Here is a 17,970-nt window from a genome sequence, read left to right as displayed (position 1 = left end):
GTCCATAGTTTATTGTCTCATCTAATCCAAGACTGGAATATTTTTGTTTTGCTTGGAATGTAGAGAAATTAGTTCTAATCATACGTGTTACGTACGTTTTGAACATCATACTTGGGTAGTCCACATTCTCTGATATTAATACTTCAATGGGCAATAACAACCATAGATTAAATGTGATTAAACCCTTCTCTTGTCTGTAAATAAGTAATTGGAAACCTCATCCAAATGCACAAAGAAAACTAGTAAGTGGAACTTTCCTAAGAAATGGGAAAAGAAAGAGAGTTAAAAAAAAAGAGAAACTCTATTATATAGACACACATTAGAACAAATCCATCTCTATACAAGAGTTTCTCTATTTTAAAGAAATATATAGAGATGAATATGTAGTTGGGTTGGAGTGTTTAAATATTGAAAAAACCCTCCAAGTATGCAATATACAGATAAAGATGTACCAGAACCGGTTCATGCCTTTTATTTTCATCTTTCACTTCACATGGTAATAGTAAGGAGAAGAGACAAGCGCTTGATCCGGAACCACCAGTGGTAACTTCTCAATGTAGACAAACAACCGCCTCTGATTCTCTCTCACGATTGCACAGGGATTCACAGTATCGTTGTTGTCCAAGAACATCCAGAGATCACCTGAGTCCATTCTTTTAAGGCTGTCTCTACAGGAAGGACATGACTGTGACCTCCCTCGCCTAAGAATAAACATCACTCTTTTCAAAAAAGAGGTCATACATTCAATGGTTTGAAAAACACTTTTTAGTAACTGACTTAGCAATCGCGATAACACTTGATGCACAAAAAATGAGTACAGTTTGGAAGCACAACCATGTTATTCATCTCCATACAGATTCCACATTCTTCTTCCAGCTCGACCTCACTCTTCGAGAACACACACTTTTGGCTTTCATCCTTCATTTTTTATCGCATACTGCATACCTCTTTTTGTTTACGGTCTTCAAGGTCTGTGATTCCATCCACCCCAAGTTTGAGGGGGCTGTCAAACCAAACCCTCTAGCTGCAACCAAGGCTTCACCAAATGCTACTACTGGATCTCAACAATACCGAATGGGCCAGAACTCGAGCAAGCCCATTACGAATGCGCGCCAAAGCATAACTCTCCAACGGTATTCTACACTAAAGCAGAAAGACAAAACAGAGGAACGTTAGAGAAAGGTGCAAAGAAGAAGCTGTCTATGAAAAGTAAAATCAGCTATGTTATCCACAATCGATCCAAACCTCTACAGGTAGCAGTGTAGCCAAAGATAGCACCGCATGTCCTAGGTCAAATGAGATCTATGCATAGAGCTAGGCCTGGGCATTTTAACATGGACCCGAAAATCCGAACCGGAACCGATCCGAAAATACCCGGTCCGAAACAAAACCAAAAATTTACAAGCATCTTGTGGGTCTAAATTTCTTATACCCGAAAGAACCGGAACCGAAAGGAACCGACCCGAAATGATCCGACCCGAAATGATCCGGACCCGAAAAGAACCGATCCGAATAGACCCGAGCCGATAAGAACCGATCTGTACACGACTTAAAAAACATGTATATCCAAAACTATGATTTTTTGTGTTCTATTTTATATATATTATTTTATGATTTAGTTGAAATATCTTTTGTTAACAATATTTGTTATTATTTTGTAACATTTTTTAAGTAATATGAAGCTTTAAAATGTAAAATTTTGAGCTTAAATTTTTTATTTTAATTATTAATAGTTACATTAAGTTATTTTGTAAAATTTTATATATATCGACTAAATTTGATAGAGTTGGATGTGTCATGTCCTTTTCAGAACCTAAATACCCGAACCCGAACCGGACCCGATATGGATCCAAAAACAATTACAGATATTTTATGGGTATTTAATTATAGACTCTAACAGACTCGGAACCGAGAAGAACCGACCCGAATCCGAACCAAAAATTTCTAAGTGCCTATTGAGTCTAAATGTTTAGGACCCGAAGGACGCAGACCCAAAAGGAACCTGTCCGAACCCAATCTGAAGACCTGAACGCTCATGCCTACATAGAGCTTTAAACTGGGCTTTCTCACATCCTTTAGCCCGTATCCATTTGTCCATTTATTGTTTGTAGACAGAGAGAGACCATGTCCATCATGGATCATGTCCCTTAAAGACCATGTCCATTAAGGACCAAACCCACTAACACCCATGTTTACATGAGTTGCCATGGGGTCCATAATGAACCATATAAGAAAATTTTAAATTTCAATTTATAAGCCTACAAATACAAGTTTATAAGACTAAAATTCATCCATAAATCTATAAGTACAACAATACATAAGTTCAAAAGACCACATAAATAGCATAACTTCATACATAATTTCATAACTCATAAGATTTTGCGGGAAATCTTGTTTTGTGGTTTCATGGAAAATAAGATTTTGCGAGAAATTTTGTTTTTACGGTTTTGGCAGAAATTTGTATTGTAGTTTTGGCGAAAAAATTCCATTTTTTTTTATTTGCAAAAAAACTCAGTTTTTGTGTTTTTGCGAAAAAATCGATTTTGGCCAAAACCTCGATTTTGTGATTTTGGCATAAAATTTTGATTTTACAATTTTGTTGGAAAACTCGATATTAAGATTTTAGCGGGAAAATTCGATTTTCTGATTTTAACAGGAAAACTCGATTTTGCGATTTTGACAGGAAGACTCGATTTTGTGGTTGTGGCGGAAAAACTCGATATAAAGATTTTAGCAGAAAAACTTGATTTTCTAATTTTGACGGGGAAACTATATTTTACTGTTTTGGCGGAAAAACTCGATTTTTTATTTGGCGGAAAAACTCAATTTTGCGGTTCTGGCGGAAAAACTCAATTTTGCGGTTTTGGCGGAAAAACTGAACACCCAGCAATCACTATTCTAAACAATGTTGTTTCCAAGTTTATGCTTCCTATTTCTAATAAAAATTCAAATTTCCATTGCAAAGATTGTCTAGTCTCAAAAAGCCACAAAACTCCATTCTCTCAAACATCTATCACCTCCTCTCATCTTCTTGAGCTTGTTTTTTCCGACGTATGGACGTCACCAATGTACTCTGTTGACGGGTATAAATACTACGTCATATTTGTTGACCACTTCACTCATTATGTTTGGTTCTACCCGCTCAGAAACAAGTCTGATGTCCGCCATATCTTCATACGGTGGAAGGCTGTGGTTGAAAACAAATTCAATCACAAGCTCAAGACTTTCTACTCGGACAATGGTGGTGAGTACTTAGCTCTGCGTGATGATCTAGCTCTCAGTGGATTCTCAATTGAGAGAACATACATGGGATCTCATTCCGCCAGACCCAAAGTATAATCTCATATTGGAACAGATAGATCTATCGCATAAAATGGAATCCAGATGGCTCGGTGCGTCAACTAAAATCAAGGTTGGTTAGAAAAGGGTATCACCAGCGACAAGGTCTATACTACAAAGAAACATTTAGTCCAGTTCTCAAGCACACCACTGTTCGCATAGTGCTTGACATCGCAGTCTCTCGCGGGTGGCCACTTCGTCAACTTGACGTAAACCATGCATTCCTCCAAGGAAACGATGTATACATGGTTCAACCGGCTGGATTTGTTGACAAGGACCGTCCCCACTATGTCTGTAAGCTTCGCAAAGCTTTATACGGCCTCAAACAAGCCCCACGTGTGTGGTATGAAGAGCTTGGCAACTTCCTCATTGCCTCTGGTTTCAAGAACTCACTCTCAGATGCTGCTCTATTCATCATGTGCTCCTCGGGTATCCTTCTGCATGTTCTAGTCTATGTAGATGGCATTGTTGTCACAGCCAATGATCCCAAGCGTGTTCAACAGTTCATCGAGCTCCTGAGCAATCGCTTCTCTCTCAAAGACCTTGGTGACCTGAACTACTTCCTGGGAATCGAAGCAACACGCTCCAAGTCAGGCCTCCTTCTCACCCAAACAAAATATATAAATGATCTTCTAGAGCGTACACAGATGAAAGATGCAAAACTTGTGGCCAGCCTGATGGAAACGAATGAGCATCTCACTCTACTCTCTGGCACAAGTCTAACTGATGGAACGATGTACAGAACAACAGTTGGAGCACTGCAGTATCTTTAGTTCACACGCACAGACATAGCCTTTGCAGTCAACAAACTCTCTCAATTCATGCATCGTCCCACTGACATTCACTGGCAAGCTGTCAAGCGGCTACTACGTTATCTCTCAGGCACAATAGACAGAGGCATCTTCTTTCACACCAACAACACACCTAATCTCCATGCCTTCTCTGATGCAGACTGGACTGGCAACAGAGATGACTACACCTCAACAACAGCCAACATAATCTATCTTGGTTCCGATCCAGTCTTGTGGACGTCACGGAAACAAAAGACAGTCACAAGATCCTCCACTGAAGCAGAGTACAGAGCGGTTGCAGACACAGCCTCTGAACTAATTTGGATCCATGCGCTACTCAAAGAACTTGGTATCTCCTCCAAGTCTCAACCTGTCATCTATTGCGACAACGTCGGAGCTACATACCTCTGCGCAAACCCCATCTTTCACTCAAAAATGAAACATGTAGCTCTCAGCTACCACTTCACCAGACAATTTGTTCAGTTAGGTTTCCTTTGAGTCTCCCATGTCTCCTCGTAAGACCAACTAGCAGATGCTCTCACAAAGCCAGTATCTCGGTCTCTGCTACATGGTCACATGAACAAGATTGGCCTCTCGCAACTACCGGTCGTCTATCTTGCGGGGCGTATAGGAGTTAATATGATTATATTGTAAATATACTCTTTCCTTATAAGTCTGATATGAGTACTCTAGACTCTGTATATATTGAGATGTAAAGCCTTCTACCATAACATAAAATTCTTTCACACATTCTAGCTCTATAATTAGCTCAAGAACATGATGGAATGAGTTAGCAAATTGGCTTCTTTTTAAATTGTTAATTAGATAAGTCAAATAGACTTGATTCTCAAAGGTCTGTTAAAATGATTGATTTCTTTAATAAATATTATTGTTCTGAGCATACTTAATATTGAAGACGTAATTACTTTTCAGGCACCATGTATTATTAATATAGACGAATCACTCTTTATGGAGAAACAGAGGGAGATGAGACAGACGTGATATATAGAAAAGTTCAGGCGGAGACATGGTGAAGAAGAAAGAGGTGAGAATCAGTTGTAACATCACAGAGCAACGGGAAGGCACAATAATCAGTTAGTCAAAGTTAAATGTACGGGTTCTTAGTTTGATATGATTGTTTCATAAGTTTCATTAATTCGTTCATGATTTTTAAACAATTATCATATAATGATATTAACTTTTTTAAATTTGTCGCATGATATTGGACGTGGAGAGAACCAAGTACCAGGAATCAAGCTGTTTCGTTTGGACAACAACGATGACGGGACACCAAACTTATAATACGGTTAGTAATTATTGATCTATTGTGTCAAGAATGTAATGTGAAAAGAAAGTACGATAGTCTAGAATAAGTTATTAGATTGAAGAACCCTACCTTAAGTTTAGATGTTTGTTTTTACTTGTCTGAGTGATCCATAACGGTGTTGATGATAAGATAGTCTTATATAAGAGCGTATATAATTCGATATTGTAAATGACCAAAGAGAACTCTCACATTTTTCCAGATGAAAAGAACTACAATCTTATTGAAATGAATATTTGAAAAATAAAACAAATGTTGTTTGCATAAATAAAAATAAACTTTCTGAACCAGCAAGAATTCTTCCAAACGCAATTTGAATGAATGACGCAAATCTGCATAGAGCAAACAGCAAATTCATTTTAATTCTTTATTAGATATATACAATACAAACACAATTTTTTTAAAGAATACATCCAAACATAAACCGTATAAGAGCATCTCCAACCCCACTGCAAAATTTACTGCAAAATGTAGTGAATTATGTAGTTGTGAACAAACAAAAAATGCATTACTCCATATATATGGAGTAATGCATTTTTTGTTTGTTCACAACTACATAACTAACAAAAAGACATACCTTATGACGTATGTGGCTGTTAAAAGTTGTCGAAAACTTCTGTCCAAAATTAGAATTTCAATCAATTTTTAGAAATGGTTCTAGAAATAACCGCATATAGCTCACGTCGAACACAGTATATGTGAGATTTTTTTTTACAAGAAGCACGGATTGTGTTACCCTACAAAAAAACATGGTAAAATTATATAATGGTTAAAGAAGTGAACTGTCATAATGCAACAAACGTTTATAAAGTTTGATTTACCCATTCGTCTGTCAAAACCATCTCAACGGTATCTCCAAACGATGTATGTTCTGCCTCCACGAATATAAGCACTTAACTTGAACTTGCCAGTTATTCTTATAAGGCCTGAGTTTTTGTGAGAGGAGTAAAAATAGTGATAGTAGACATTTTAGGAGGCTCTGCTTACAATGATATGGTGTTCACGTTATTGGGGAGGAGATATATATAGCTACTTAGGAAATGCTAGGGTAAATGCCATATAATGACGAAAGATTAAGTTAGTTATGATCTTCTAGTATTAAAAATCGAATATACTCTTCGAATATATTCATTCGTTTATTAAAAACTTATCGTAATACGCAGTGTTTTTAAAACCGGACCGACCCGATGGTTGGACCGGGTTCGACCATGAACCGGTTATATAGCCGGGTTGGTCTAGTAATTGGTTCGACCATGAACCGGCCACATAGCCGGATTATATTTCAAAGTTATTAAACCAATAAACACCACTAAAACTATCAAAAATCTATAAACCATCCATATAAACAAGAAACTAATTTATATTTATAATATTTTATGTTCAAAATTGATTTATATTTTAACTATACATCATGTTTACTAATATTACTTTTATATTTACATACTAAAAAAATATTAAACCATATTATTGAACCAAGTTTGACCCGGTTGAACCATATTGAACCGTGACCCATATTTCCGGTTCAGCTTCCGGTCCGGTTTTAAAAACACTGGTAAAATTATTAAAAAGGTATGTAGGAATGTATCTATTGACTATTCTGATTCTGTAGACCAAGAGGAACCAAAGTTTATACAACAACATGTAGGAAAGTAGAGAATTGTATTTAGATGGTTTTGTAATGTTATGGTTTATTAATGGTTTAGTTATTAAACGGTTTATGAACGATATGCAGGAAAATATACAGGAAAGTAGAGATTGTATTGAGATGGTCGTTTAGTAATGGTTTAGTAATTAAACAGTTTATAAGACTATGAGAAACGACTGCGTTTAATGCAGTGGCATCGAATGGTAAACTTTGAGGAAAACAAAGGACTATTCTTTTTTTGTACTCTAGTTTTAATAGTTTAGATATCTAGTTCCAAGTGCATAGTAAAATGTGCAATAAGAATACATGATCGAATCCACAAAGATCAAAGATTACACGTAAAGTTTTAAGATGAACGTACGGGTATATTTTTCATTTCATAAATGTATAACTTTGATATTATTATAAAATTTAATAATATATGATTTATATTTTATCGTTATATAGTGTGTAACTATAATCTTATTGATTAGGTTTTTTATTAGACGATATGTTTTATTCATTTTATTTTGTTATTAATTGTTATTGTACATACTACATTTTTAAAATTTATTTAGTTATACAATAGAAAGATATTTGTTTAGGATACTTACATGTTGTGTTTAAAAAGTAATTTAACATCTATAATATTAAATATTGTGGGATTTTATAAGTAAACACACTGTTCTGTTTAAATAATATATCCCTATTATGTTAGTAAATTTATTGATGTATGATATTTTTTTGATGTAATGATATTAATTTTTCTATTTTTTGTTATTAAATAAAAATTTCAAAATAATATATTACTTTTGTTTTTTACAATAAAATTTGTTTTTGGTGTTGCATTTCAAAAAATAATATTTTAACATTTATGGTTTATCTTTAGCAACAACATGATTTTTAATAATTAAAATAAACAGTAAATTGTAATTAAAATTATTTCTCACTAATATATTTAATGAATTATTAAAATTTCAAAATTTTCTAATAGCATATTTTGTAAATAAGATATAAGCAGTGAATGATAAATGATTATTTAAATAAAAGCATTTTAATAATAAAATAGGTTAATTTACTAATTTAATATAATTTTGTCATATTTAATTCATATAGTATTTTTATTGGAATATAATATAGACTATAATTATAAAATTTATATAAAAATACTATATGATTTTTTATAATAAATGTTTAGTGAATATTAATTTATAATATATTTTATTATTACTTAAGAAATTGGTATATTAGATTGGTATGTTAAACAAGGGAGAATTGCCAAGTGTGACTCAAAACTTGGAGTCAAACCCAAAACAATACCCCAACTTGGGTCAAAGGCAAAAGTAACCTAAAAGGCTATTGAAATTACAACTATCCCCTTGTGACCAAACAAAAAAACGGAATTCTTTTTACGTTTCTACCCCTCGCAAGTCGTCTGTTTAGACGACTTGAAAATAAGTCGTCCAGACGACTTTAAGTTAAGTCGTCTGGACAGTTAGTCTTAAACATAATTTAAAAATTTTGTAAAAAATATTTTGATAAGTGAAAAATGGGAATTATGTAATTAACATATGTCTTAGGAGGTATAAATTAAGATATAACAAATTTCAATTGTTTTCAGCATAGATGAGTGAAAGTAGTGAGTCATGATATTCTTAAGTTTATGTTTCATCAACATATGTTGTAGTATTGTATGTGTTCTTAGGGTTAGATTTTGGAAAGCATTAAAACCGTTTTTGAAAATTTTTAAAATTACTTATGCGTGTTCATTTCTGTGTATAGTAAACACTATTTAAGTATAATTTGATTTTATAACGTGGTTAGTTAGTTAATCTAGTCATTTTAGTTTAGGGGTTCATTTTAGGGTCTAGGACGACTTAATATTTTGTCGTCTGAAAACAGACGACTAAATATTAAGTCGTCTGTTGTACATTATCAGCCAGAATAAGTCGTCTAAACCGGACCAAACCTTAAAGTTTACCAATGTAATTTTAAAGCTAACCGGATTATTTACCCAATATATAAGGTGATTTTTTTTTTTTTTTTTCATTTTTCGCGATATTCAGAAACCCTAACAGTTCTCTCTCAAAGGCGATTTCGAATTCCCACGATTTCCGAACAAACCATCGTTCTCAACATCGGCTATCTATCTCACTTCATTCTCACCGTTGTCGCCGCAGCTTCTTCTAACCCTAGCGCCGCCGATTCCTCTAAACCCTAGCGCCGCCGATTCCTCTAAACCCTAGCGCCGCCGCTTCCACTATTTCCGAACAAACCGTCGCCCTCGCCACCGTGGTCACCAACGTTCTAAACACTAGCGCCGCCGCTTCTTCTAAACCCTAGCGCCGCCGCTTCTTCTCTGTAAACCTTAGCGCCGTTTCTCTGTAAACCCTAACGCCGCTAAGTCATCAATCTCGAGGAAAAGATGAACATAAAACGTTGTCTCTATCAATTTACTCATTCTCACCGTTTCACGTTTATTTTTTCAGATCTATAACCGCAATGACGAGTACTCCAACTCCTTCTGCGACTGGAAGACTTGTAAGTAATTTAAGTCGTCTGGAAAGTCTTCCAACTGGACGACTTAGTAGATGACTTAAATATAAGTCGTCCATTTGGAAGACTTTCCAGACGACTTAATTATAAGTCGTCTACTAAGTCGTCTGGACTTATATTGTTGTCTTTGATTATTTTGCAGACAAAAAGGATGGATATTCCAGAACTCCCCCGTAGGTTATACACATCAGGGGAAGAACCAGAAGCCCACAATAGCATTTCGTATCATACGGATAACAGCAAGTTGCATACTGCTCTTAGGAAAGCTCTTACTGATGACGAATTTGAAGAGCTCAAGGAGTCGAGTTTGGGAGTTTTCATCAAGTTCAAGGAGCAGGGATTTGGTTGGGCTTCAAGGCTGGTTCACTACATGCTCAGTTTCAAGCTGGACATTAAGAAGAAGTATGAGATGTGGTCTCTCGTTGGTCCAGAACCTTTGAGGTTTTCACTGTTAGAGTTTGAAAACCTCACTGGTCTAAACTGCGAGTACATCGAGGACCTTGAGACACCAAAATGTGACGTTACCCCAGGGATGGTTTCTTTCTGGGGGATGCTGGGAGTTCATCTGGAAGCTGGGCCAACTACTGATCAGATAATAGCAGCACTGCAGAGATGCGGGGATTGGTCCAGGGAAGATCGCAAGCGGCTCGCGTACCTCTCCATCTTCACTGGATTCATTGAAGGGAGAAAGTTTTCAACCGCTACACGATCTACTCTGGCAAGGCTAGTGATGGATTTAGAACGGTTTGAGAATTATCCATGGGGGAGAGTCGCATTTAAGGTGCTGATGGACTCTTTGTGGAACAAAGAAATTGCTGGCTGTTACACCGTGGATGGGTTTATACAAGTTCTTCAGGTCTGGACGTACACAGCTATGCCGGAATTGGGTGCTAGTATTGGTGGTCCCAGAGCAGACAGTCCGTCTCCACCGATACTGGCTTACGAGGGCAGCAGAGGCCGCAGATCAATGAAAGCTGCTATCTTGAGTCAGGTATTTACTTCAATCCAAAAGACTGCGCAGACGACTTATTATAAGTCGTCTATTTAGTATTTTTTTTCAAATATCTAACTCGATTCTTCTATTTACTGCAGACCCGCGTGATCAACTTTGTTGAGAAGGACATTAGTGAAATGTGGCCAAAATGGGACTCTGAGGTTGAGGACCTGCTCGCGGAGAACATCATTAAAGTCATGTATGAGCGGAGACCGTGGAAGTGAACCATGGATTGCTGGGAAGTCACTGGTACTAAGGTCAATACAAAACCTAAGGTTGTGACTCCATCAAAGAAGGCCAAAGAGATGGTTGTGTTGGAGGAGGAGGAGGAGGAGGAGGAAGACAATCCAAGACCTCGGAAGAAAGCTCGTAAAGAGGCTCCTAAAGTGGCTAGTGAAGAGGCTAGAGAAGAGGCTAGAGAAGAGGCTAGAGGGGTGACCAGAGAGGAGTTGGAAATTATGTTCAAGGGCGTAGCTGACTACATGAAAAAAGGGTTTAATAAGTGCATGAGGGAGTTTAGGAAGTTGTCCGATAGATTGGAAGCTGTGGAGAAGAAGGTTGGTGTCACCAATCAGGCTACCCCTCCACGTCTAACCAATCAGGCTACCCCTCAAGATAAACAGCCTTCCCCTCTTGCCAAAGAAACCGGGGGTAGAAACAAACAGGCTACCCCTCAAGATAAACAACCTACCCCTCTTGCCAAAGAAACCGGGGGTAGAAACAAACAGGCTACCCCTCATGCCAATGAAACCGTGGTTAGTAACCAGCCTCCTCCTCATCAAACCAAACAGCAGCCTCCTCCTCCTCAAAAGAAACAGCAGCAGCCTCCTCCTCCTAAAAAGAAACAGCAGCAGCCTCCTCCTCCTCAAAAGAAACAGCCTCCTCCTCAAAAGAAACAGTCTCCTCAAATCAAAGAGGTTAGTATCAAATCCAGGGTTAACTAGTTGTCCAGACGACTGTAAAAGTTGTCTGGACGACTAGTTGACCCTGGACGACTTAAACGTAAGTTGTCTGGACAACTAGTTGACCACGGAAGACTTAATTTTAAGTCGTCCAGGTCCAACTAGTCGTCCAGACAACTTTTGCTTAAGTCGTCCAGAGTTAACTTGTGTGCAACTTTTATTGCAGAGATGGTTGCCGGAGGATACAGCAACCGAGGCGAACTCGGTAAATAAGACCTCCAAAGAGATTGTTGCTGTCACTTCCACCGATCACCAACCTAGCCTCGCTTCCACCGATCAACAACCGAGCCTCGCTTCCACCGAGCCAAGCGATCCAGTTTCAGAACCGAGCCTGGTTGTATTGGACAAGCGTGCAAAGAGTAAACGAGCGAAGAAACCTGCTCCCACTGTGAGATCTCCTTATACGGCAGAGAAAAAAAAAGATAAAGTGGCAGCCTATAATCCATTTCCGCCCGTAAACAAAGATAAGTTGAAGGAACTCGCTGATTGGTTGAAAACTGATCCGTAAGTGATTGCTTTACCCATAATAGCTTGATTTAGTCGTCCAAAACTGATTGCTTTTTTTGTTTGCAGTCATTATTTAACTAAGACCGAGGACAAACCACGTACATCACCAACAAGGTGGTACCACTTCCTCCGGACAGCCAGAGGATGGCTGGAAGACTGCGTAAGTCTTCTGCACACGATTTAAGTCGTCTACAAAGTCGTCCAAGTAGACTACTTTCCAGACGACTTAAAGTTAAATCGTCTGGAAAGTCGTCTACTTGGACGACCACGTAGACGACTTATATTTAAGTCGTCTGGTAACTTCTAACTTGTTATATTTAATATGCAGCATATAGATGCTTGGATTAATGTGCTAAGGCAGAGGTATCAGGAGAACCCACAAGCTTTCAGGAGCGAGCGAATGTGCTTCCTGGATCACAACTTTTCCCAGTCTTGGAGAGAGCAGTATCACCTCTTCAAAACATCGGAACCTGATCACAAAGGTTTAGGAAGAGTTCTACCTGGTGGGGCGTCGTATTTTTATGACGGATCAATACCTTCATTTTGCCAATCAAACAAGAAGTGGGGGGAGGACATTGATGATATCTATGCGCCAGTGAACTTGGACGACAAGCATTGGGTTGCTATTTGGATATCGATCCCTAAGAGGCACATAGTCGTCTGGGACAGCATACCTTCATCTAGTGTACCAGACGCATGGGATGCGATAATGGAGCCTTTTCTCCAGATGGTCCCTTATCTGCTTGTTGAGTGCGCAGCCACCGACGAAATACGGGTCAAATACGGGTTGGAGCCATACACATATGAGAGACCGCTGAAAGGTGTACCCACGGCCAACAATGGTGATTGTGGCGTGTACACTTTAAAGTACATTGAATGTCATGCTCTCGGGGTCTCCTTTGACCCTAAAGACTTTGCTAGGTGCAACGCAAAGAAAATGAGGGATAATATGGCGGTGGATATATGGAAGGAGCTTGTTGATCAGCATCTAAAAGAAAATGTGGATGGTGATAAGTTCGTGGGCTTGTATGATTAGATTAGTGTTTGTATTTGAACTTGTCTTTGTATTTGAATATATAAGTTGAACTTGTAAATATATAAGTTGTAAATATATAAGTTGTCTGGAAGATTAGTGTTTGTATTTGAACTTGTAAATATATAAGTTGTCTGGAAGAAATAAGTCGTCTGGAAGGTTTTCCAACTGGACGACTTACAAATAAGTCGTCTAGAAGGTTTGGACGACTTATTATAAGTCGTCTGGAAGGTTTTCCAACTGGACGACTTACAAATAATACACTTGAAGGGATAGTAGAAGGTCGTCTAAAAATAAAATACACTGGACGACTTAGTAGAAGGTCGTCTAAAAATAAAATACACTGGACGACTTAGTAGAAGGTCGTCTAAAAATAAAATACACTGGACGACTAAAAATTTAGTCGTCTGGACGGGTAATCAAGACTGGACGACTTAAATTTAGGTCGTCTGGACAACTAGTCAACTGGTTGTGTACATTGTGGTTTCGTATGGCCAGTTTCCTTGCAGTTTGAGCATCTCCGTGCCCTGTGTTTCTTCCTGGGTTTGTGTCCTCTCATCCTAGATAGCTCCAACCAAGATTGCCATCTTGATTTCTTCGGTCTCCCCCGACCACGCTTTAGTTCTGGAGGAAAGCATTCTCGTTCCTCAATATGTTGTGACACGATAGGATATATATTCTCTGAGTATCCTGCATACAGATAATTCTTTGAGTACAGTGGACATACAAGTGTGGAGATATGCAAACCAGCATGTATTCCAGCAGCTATAGCATGAGAGCAAGGTATTTTCTCCACTCCATAGACACCACAATCACACTTTGCATGTTCCAAATCAACCACACAGTCCATTTTGCCACCTTTGACAAAGAAATGCCATCCATCAATTGGTTCGACCGTCATCGTACCCGCTATCTCTTCTCGAACAGCAAGCAAGTATTCAACACCCCCGCTATGTTCAGTTGTGAGACTCAAAGCATCTTGTCTCCTTTTCCAATACCATTTTCCTAACTTCTGCCTTATGAACTCCAGCAGGAACGTAATCGGAAATCCTCTTGCTCGCTTCAGTGCGGAATTAATAGATTCAGCAATGTTGCTTGTTTTTATGTTGAACCTGTTCCCCTTACAATAAACCCTTGACCATAGCCTGACGTCGGCTTTCTCCAAATACGTTGCAAGTTCCGGGTTTGCACTCCGTATCTCAGCCATGTACCGGTCAAAATCGTAAACCGTGTGAGCATAAGCAGCCCCTTTCACCAAGTACATGAGATGTTTCCCTTTAAACTTTTTGACAATGTTATCTTGAAGGTGATAATAACATATTCCTCGGGTTGCCCAAGGAAACACCTTATCACACGCACTTTTAATGGCCTTGTGCCGGTCGGAGACTATCACCAGAGGCTTGTCATGAGATATACAACTAGCCAATTTTGTGAAAAACCATTCCCAAGAAGGTATATCTTCCTCATCCACGATCCCAAAAGCCAATGGGAATATCTGAAAATTGCCATCTTGTGCGGCTGCAACTAACATAGTTCCTCCATACTTTCCACTTAGGTGAGTTCCATCCACCACAATGACCCTTCTCTGATACTTAAAACCTTTGATAGAAGCTCCAAAAGAGAGAAATAGATACTTAAATCTTTTCATAGAATCAAGTTCTATCGCCGTGATAGAATCAGGATTTGCAATGGAGATTTGCTCGAGATATGATGCCAGACGCGAATACCCTTCTTCTGCTGATCCTCTCACCAATCTTTGTGCATATAACAGTGCTCTGTATGAAGTGGTGTAATCAAGCGCCATGCCAAACATGTTCCTCATTGCATCAGTGATATGCTGCGGAGTTATCCCATCAATGATTCCAACACGATCAATGAAAAGACTACCTACATACTTCGGAGTACAGTGTCTCCGCTGAGCGATTCGGTCTCCCGCTGAGCATAAATGTTTTTCCACATACTTTGTTACCCAAAACGTGTTTGTCCCATGTTTGACACTCGCTCTGACCTTCCATCCACAATAGCTAACCGGACATGTTGCCACAACGAGAGTTTTCGTTGATTTGTATAATTTGAAAGAAAACTTACCCCTCACTGCTGCCAACCGCAGCTCTGAAAGCAGAGCACCCTTGCTAACAAAACTCTGGTTGACATAGATACTGGTACCATTCGATTTTCCTCCTTCAATAGCATTTGTCTTAGCATATGTCTTTTGGATTTCTTCAAAACAAATATTATCATCATCTTCCTCGTCCTCATCTGGAACCTTTCCATAAAGACTGTAATCCCCACCATTCTGATCCGTTTCACCAACAATAGAATTATCAGCATCCTCCTCCCCATTTTCCTCCTCCCCATCTTCTTCCCATTCACCAGCTTCATCATTATCACCAACATCTTCTTCCCATTCACCAGCTTCATCATTATCACCAACATCTTTTTCCCATTCACCAGCTTCATCAATATCCCTTTTCTCTGAAACCGTTTCGACCTTGCTGCGGCTTGATACACAAAGACATACTCTATGGGTTTTGAGTATCTCCAGCAAGTTTCGAACTTGTCTATCACTTGTAACATGAATGGGAAGACTGCCTGGAGCCATCATCATTTCTGCTGGTAATGAGTAGCTAATCTCCACACTCACTGTTCTCATGTCCAGGTTATAATCTTCTTGAGCCATTGCAACAAGTTCAGCATGTGTTGAATCTTCATTCAATAAAAACAATCTTCCTCCTTTGAGATCATCAACCACAAAATCCCAACGGAAATCTCTCAACAACCATTCTCCATACACTGCATGTAACTGAAAAATCATCTGCAAATATTCAAAATAAAACACATTAGTAAACATAGAGAAAAGGGAAATGAAGAAGTTCAATAAACATTGCCGCAGACGACTTAGCATTAAGTCGTCCAGAAGACTTAAAGGTAAGTCGTCTAAAGAGGTCACTTTTGCAATTGAAAATTAAAAGGGACGACTTAATTCTAAGTCGTCCGGCTTTGTTTGTTAAAAAAAAAACTTCAGACGACTTATATATAAGTCGTCTACGAGAAACGGGCTAGTTTTGCATTTGACCGAATCGTGTCAGATCTTTGACTATTTCTGGACGACTTATAATTCAGTCGTCTCTGGGAAAGTTAAAATTTCAATATTTTATGAAAACTTGACGACTTACGTGTAAGTCGTCCTAGGTTAGTTTTGTAATTGAAAAATAAAACTTGAAATTTAACTTTCTCCAGACGACTTAGATGAAAGTCGTCCAGCTAAACGACTTAATTTAAGGTCGTCCGGGATAAGCAAGGTTTGACCAGAAAATTGGGAAAAATTCTGGACGACTTTGCTTTCCCCGGACGACTTTAAATTAAGTCTTCTGGAGGGACGACTTTATATTAAGTCGTCTAGTTAAAGTTAAATTATGAAGTTTTATTTTTCAATTACAAAACTAACCTAGGACGACTTACACGTAAGTCGTCAAGTTTTCATAAAATATTGAAATTTTAACTTTCCCAGAGACGACTGAATTATAAGTCGTCCAGAAATAGTCAAAGATCTGACACGATTCGGTCAAATGCAAAACTAGCCCGTTTCTCGTAGACGACGTATATATAAGTCGTCTGGAGTGTTTTTTTTTAACAAACAAAGCTGGACGACTTAATTTAAGTCGTCCGTTTGACCAGAAGACTCATCAGTAAGTCTTCTACATACAGATGACTTACTAGTAAGTCTTCTACGCGAACAAATCTTGAAAAAAAATTCAAATTCGTACCTTAAACTAGGTGAGATGACTTCGTTTGCACACAGGGTCTTCTCCAACCACCCAGAACCTCAAACGAAAGCAACCGTAAGTCAAAACGAAAGAAATATGGCTCTGTCAACCAAAGCCAATATTTTGAATCAAAAGCTTGAGTTTTTTGGATGAATATAGAGAGAAAGTGAAAGAAATGTTGTTTTTAGTTCATAACAATTGAAACAGAGAGAGTGTAAAGAGATTTACGTGCATTAAAGGGCATTAAAAGCTCCAAACAGTTCGTACAAGGTTGTTGCCACTATTCATTGCAGTGGCAGTATTGTAAATAATTGAAGAAGATGAGGTTGAGACAGTAAAGAAGCCATTTTCGAAAAAAAAAAAAAAAAATGTTAATGGCATTTTCGTAGATAAAATGCAGGTGTGGGGTTAAAATCTCAAAAAAAAAGGAGTCAAAAGAAAAGGTTAGTTTTGTGTTTGACTCCAAGTTTTGAGTCACTTTTGCAAAAAGCCCGTTAAACAAATATTACGTAATAACTTATATTTGTAAGATTTTGTTAGATTGGTATGTTAAACAAATATTATGCAATAACTTATAAATTAAGAAACCCTGAACTTCGGATTTGGATGGATTAATGATGACATAAGAGTTTTCGAAGAAGACGTATGATGAGTGTCTTCTTAATGTCTGACGAATTTTTAGATAATCCTTATTTTCAGTTTTTATTTTTGCTGAAATTTATACCTTCTATATATTCGATGTGATAAGGTATATACTCAAACTTTCTTCTTCTTCTTTTTACGGTAAGATATATATTTAAACTTTATGGGTTTAACTGGTTGATTTCATGTTTTATAGGAAATTTGGTATATTATTATATTTAAAATCACATTAGATACGTTTTAATTTAATTTATAAGCTTAGGTTGTTATTTTTTAATAATAATTAGGGAGTGTCCGCATTTTCTGCAGAATATTATTTTATTGTATTTAAATATAATTTTTTGATGATGTGATTATGTGGTCAATATTTATTTGTAAAAGTATTATCTGATGTTTTATTGTGTTATGTAGTTGTATATAATAAATTAATA

At 37.6% G+C, this 17,970-nt stretch overlaps 1 pseudogene; it reads right to left on the bottom strand.

Annotated features, from left to right (window-relative positions):
* Positions 1-484: 484 nt before the first annotated feature.
* On the bottom strand, positions 485-6,296 carry LOC125592709 (annotated as a pseudogene).
* Positions 6,297-17,970: the final 11,674 nt, after the last annotated feature.

This window comes from Brassica napus, chromosome C9 (assembly GCF_020379485.1).
Source record: "Brassica napus cultivar Da-Ae chromosome C9, Da-Ae, whole genome shotgun sequence".
Lineage (NCBI taxonomy): Eukaryota > Viridiplantae > Streptophyta > Magnoliopsida > Brassicales > Brassicaceae > Brassica > Brassica napus.
Note: the sequence above shows the minus strand (reverse complement) of the source record. Positions and strands in the feature narration are given on the sequence as shown.